Raw genomic sequence first — 5,983 nt, forward strand, 5'->3', positions numbered from 1 at the left:
TTTATTATCTTCTAACAATTTAACTCAATGATAGAGAGTAAGTCAATAGGGGCTTCCCTGGTGGTGCAGTGGTTAAGAATCCACCTGCCAATGCAGGGGATGTGGGTTTGAGCCCTGATACAGGAAGATCCCACATGCTGCGGAGCAACTAAACCTGTGTGCCACAACTACTGAGCCTGCGCTCTGGAGCCTGCGAGCCACAACTGCTGAGCCTGCGTGCCACAACTACTGAAGCCCATGCACCTAGAGCCCATGCTCCGCAACAAGAGAAGCCACCAGGATGAGAAGCCTGCACGCCTCAACGAAGAGTAGCCCCCACTCACCACAATTAGAGAAAGCCCGTGCGCAACAACGAAGACCCAATGCAGCCAAAAATAAATTTCTTTTTTTTTTTTTTTTTTTTTTTTTGTGGTACACGGGCCTCTCACCGCTGTGGCCTCTCCCGTTGCGGAGCACAGGCTCAGCGACCATGGCTCACGAACCCAGCCGCTCCGCGGCATGTGGGATCCTCCCGGACCGGGGCACGAACCTGTGTCCCCTGCATCGGCAGGCGGACTCTCAACCACTGCGCCACCAGGGAAGCCCATAAATTTCTTTTTTTTGAAAAGGGTAAGTCGATGGAAAAATTAACGAGCAAGAAACATAAAAATACCAAGAGCATATTACAAAAGAAAAGATATTCACACTCAATAGAGAGAGACTGCTGTTTGTGCATCACAATGATAAAAACATCACAAAACTCATTATGGATAATGAGTTTTGGAAGAGATTGCCTAAACAAAGCACTCTGAAGATCGTGCTGGTGAAAGGCTAAATTGGAGTGACCCATGAAGGACAATTTGGCAGTATCTGTCAGAATTCTAAGTACACATTAACCTCCAACCAGGAACTATTCAGTTGTAAAATCCAAAAATAACTTGCTCAGCTGTATGTACTAGGATAGTCATTGCACCACTTTGTAAATAATTAGGAACTTGAATATACAACAGGGAAAGAATAGCTAAATAAATTATGCTATATTCATATGATGAACTATTACACGGGGAGAAATGCAGATCTACATGCGTTAATCAAAATGGAAAGAGTTGTAAGATAGAGTAAATGAAAAAAGAGGCAGAAGAATACACATGTGATGTCATCTGATTTCAAAAAACTACGTTTTAAAAGAATTTTTTTTCAAAATTTGGTAAAGATCTATACTAAATTGTTAACTCTGGTTACTTTATAGAAAAAGAAAGATATGAAAGGAGACTATTTTCTATACTTCTGGTATTTTTTAATTTTTAAAAAATTCCTAAGTAAAACTATAAAAGCACAGGAAAACATGCACTGTCACATAAAGCAAGAAAAGATAACTTTACGAAGTATAGGGCTTCCCTGGTGGTGCAGTTGTTAAGAATCCTTGTGCCAATGCAGGGGACACGGGTTTGAGCCCTGGTCCTCGAAGATACCACATGCCGCGGAGCAACTAAGCCCGTGCATCACAACTACTGATCCTGTGCTCTAGAGCCCGTGAGCCACAACTACTGAGCCCATGTGCCACAACTACTGAAGCCCTAGAGCCCATGCTCCGCAATGAGAGAAGCCACAATGAGAAGCTCGTGCACCGCAACGAAGAGTAGCCCCCACTCGCAGCAACTAGAGAAAGCCCGTGAGCAGCAAAGACCCAACGCAGCCAAAAATAAATAAAATTTAAAAAAAAGAAAATTCAATTGAAAAAAGAAGAAGAAGTAGAAGTATATGGGCCAAGAGCGATTAAGAGGCTAAGAAAAGCACACTGGTTTTGGCAAGGAGTCATTGATAATATTCAGGAGAGCAATTTTAATGAAATAGGCAAGATGTAAAAACCAGATTGCACAGGCTTTCAAGGTAAGTGAGGGACCGACTATGAAGGAAGTTTCTCAAGTGAAACAGGTTTCAGAACACACTGAAGTGGGCATCTCAGCATTCCAGAGACTCAAAACCCTTTTAAGTAGGAAACTTATGGTTACAATGAGTAAAATTGGCTAGTCCTCCATGTCTACCTCAATTTTCCCAAAGTGGGGTGATAAGTCAGGTTGTAAACCAGCTCTTTCCATCTAGTTCTAGAGGAGGGAGTAGGACCAACTCCAGGACAAGAATTAAGTGGATTTTGGTAACCGTCTCTACTCTTTTCTGCCTATATACCCTCTTGCTTCCCAAGCATTCTTTCTTTCCCTTTGGTGCGCACCTCTAATCCCTCACTGGGGCACCCCATGGGTGCATTTTTGCTCTTATTCTTTAACTTGCTCTTCCCCACCTGCCCAACAAAGTGTTCATTATTTCAGAGAGCTGACCCCATATAGGAGTAGGAGGAAACTTCCTACTCCTACAGAAGTTCAGGCCTTTCTTGACACTAGTCTGATTTTCCATTTCTACCACCAGATTACCTCTTAAGTCAGCTAAATCTTTCCATTTGTAGACATGCTTAGATGCCTCCTTATATCTTCCTGAATGTTTTGTATAAACCCCTCGAAGCATTCGTTAGATGTTGAATAGGCTGTAAAGAAAGACAACCAGGAAAATATAACTAGAATCTAAAATAGTCTATTTTAGGTTAAACTATTCTGTGAGAATCTTTTTTTTCTTTTTAAAATAGTGAAATATATGTCTCAGGTGTACCACAGTGATTCACAATTTTTAAGGGCTATATTCCATTTATAGTTATTATAAAATATGGGCTAGATTCCCTGTGCTGTACAATATATCCTTGTAGCTTATTTATTTTCTACATAGTAGTTTGTACCTCTTGATCCCCTACTCCTATCTTGCCCCTCCCTCTTCACTCTCTGGTAACTGCTAGTTTGTTCTCTATATTTATGAGTCGTTTTCTTTTTTGTTATATTCACTAGTTTATTTTTTATTTATTTATTTAATTAATTTTTTTTTGATAGTTAAGAAGTGATTTATTTAGAGAGAAACACACTCCGCAGACAGTGTGGGCCATCTCAGAAGATGAGAAATGCCCACTAGTTTATTTTTTAGATTCCACATATAGGGATATCATATAGTACTTATTAAATTTTTAATATATATAATAATTAGGTCCTTATTTTTCTCCCCAAAGCTTATTTTATTTTGAGCTGAATAACAAATTACTTTGTAGTATTTAATGGAACCTAAAAATTGGATGTTTAAAAGTAGGTAAATTATGTTGAAATCAGAGAACATTGTAAAGAGGGTATGAACGAAATTTGTAATTTTATTTATTTTTATTGTTTTTTTTAATATTTATTTGGCTGCGCCAGGTCTTAGTTGAGGCATGTGGGATCTAGTTCCCCAACCAGGGATCGAACCCGGGCCCCCTGCATTGGGAGCACAGAGTCTTAGCCACTGGACCACCAGGGAAGTCCTGTAGGTTTTAATACAATATTCCTTTTATTTCTTCTCACAAACTTCAACTCTTATTTCAAAAGACAGTATTCCAGGGACTTCCCTGGCGATCCAGTGGTTAAGACTCCGTATTTCCACTGCAGGGGACATGAGTTTGATCCCTGGTCAGGGAACTAACATCCACATGCTGCACGGTGCGGCTAAAAATACCAATATTCCAGCTTCCCTGAGGCTTCCCTTAGCTTTCTTTGCTATACTCTCTTGTGTAGAATAATGGTTCTAGTTCCTAATGGTATGTGTTTACTACTTTTCCGGTTTTTTTAGGGGGCTAAAATTAGGTGTTGATGATTTCTAGGTCAGTTGTCAGATCTGGCTGTTTATTATAATAGAATTAACTATGGAGCTTTTTAAAATTGGGATATAATTGACATAAAACATTAGCTTTGGTGTTTAAAAAGCTATGGCGCTTCTTAAATATTAGAGGTGTCTCTGAATGAGACTCTACTAAATAAGACTCGAGATAAGCAATCTCTTCTTAGCATTCACCGTGATTCTAATGCACAGCCAAATTGGGGGGCACACTTCTAAATCAATACCCAACATCTACATCAAACGAAAACTAGGAATTCTCAATTTCAACTGCAAATACCTATGAACATCTCAGAGAAATACTGTCCCTCCACCACTCTCTTTTTGTGCTATTGATAGTATCTCCTGAGACTGACCTATCAGTCATCTCTGTCTTCAATCTGTTTCTCCGAGTTCCTTTTAAACGGTAAGTGCTAACATCTCTATTTGTCCAACTATAATTAAATCTCTCCAGTTAAATTTCATAGATGAGCAGCTTTTATTATTTTGTCACCTCTCACCCACACTCAACTGTTCTTCAGTCAATAGGGGATACGTCTCAATTTTTCCGTATTTCGTAACTTTGTTGACTACCTATTTGAAAAAAAAATTTTTTCCCATTGCTGGTTTTATTTTTACTTCTTTAATTGTGCTTATTTCTCACCTCCCCACCTATGAGTCTTTAAATGTTTGTTTCCCAAACACCCTTGGTACACTTTAGGTTTCAATGTTGCCTTCCTCTCGATTGTGACATACTTTTAAGCAGCTAGTAAAAGCTATGGATGGTCTTCCCCAAAAAAGGCACAACAGGAAGTTTTGCCACATTTTTAGATTCAGACCTCAGCATTTCTTCCATATTGTTCATGTATATTCATATGTTGGGGTATCACATAATGTGTTTCTCTCAAATTCAGTGGACACGTTTTCTCACTTGACCTCTCTGTAGCATCTGCTAATCTCTTTAAATTTTTATTCACTTGATTCTTTAAAAACAAAGGCCAACCTTAGATGCATATAGGGTATCACCTATTTAAAATTTCTAGTGGCTGCTGTGGTCATCAGTATAATACACACTCCTTAGCATGACCAAGACGACTGATTCTATTCAACATTACTGGGTTTTAACCATACAAAAACACATGAAGTGTTTTCGAGCCTTCAATTTTGCTGCTCATTCTTCATAGATACACCCTTGCCTCCTACCAATGTGGACTCCACTCCACTTTATCCTCCAAGACTCAAATACCACCACCTCTATAAAGTCTTCCTTAACCAACCTCCAGGTAGTTTGGTGTGCCTATTATCTTAGGGTATTTTTGTAAATTGCAGAAATACTATGGAATGAAATGAAGCAAAGCCAGGTTCTCATTCTTGTTCTACAATTTTATAAATGAATGATTCAATTTCATCTGTAAACTGGAGATACCATCTACCATTTAGAATTATTTGTAAGTATCAGATGAAATATATGTAGAGTTTGCCAATGCCTACCATATAGTAAGTGCTCAACACATTTGTTTTATATGCCTATCTCCTCCAACAAATGGCAGAAAAGATTAATCTTGCATCTCAGAGTGCCTGGCTCATAGCAGGTGCCTCATTCATGTTTTCAAGAACAGAGTGATGAAAGACATAGGGAAAAAGAAGTCACTTTCTAAAGGCACTTAAGAAATAAAAGAGATACAAACTGGAGTTTCTTCATCATTCTATTTATTACATGTATGATATTAACATCTCATGGCATCCATCTAATTCAGTCAAAACCAACAAAGGAAAAAAGGTTAACCATGTTTCAAATTAACATTCTTACAGATCCCCCTGTAACTTAAAATAGAAATATGTTCATCTGAATTAAGTTATTTGACAAATTTGAAAAATGTCATTTAAAAAAAAAATCACCTTTAGTACTTAAATATATTTGTTAATCATTTGATGGCATCAGTGTCCAAGTTCAAGAATAAAAGTTGCTTCATTAGATACTTTTCAAAAATGGACATCTGGATGGTTCTCTATAGCTGGAGAGATATATATATATATGCAAATATGTCCTATTTCATTTAAAAAATTTTTTCAAATCTGGCTTTTCAATTTGAGAAAAGTCCTGCAGTGCTCTCACAACCCCCTTTTGAAGGATAAAACTAACTCAGAATTTGCTTCTTTAATCATGGGAAGCTGCTGGAAAAAAATCTTATGTTGAAATTGCTGTTTAACTCCATTTTCACCCAATAAAAAGTACAGAAACACTGTCTTTATTTGATGGTGTGCATAAATATTACACTCCATG

This window comes from Kogia breviceps, chromosome 7, assembly GCF_026419965.1.
Source record: "Kogia breviceps isolate mKogBre1 chromosome 7, mKogBre1 haplotype 1, whole genome shotgun sequence".
In the NCBI taxonomy this organism is placed as follows: Eukaryota; Metazoa; Chordata; class Mammalia; order Artiodactyla; family Physeteridae; genus Kogia; species Kogia breviceps.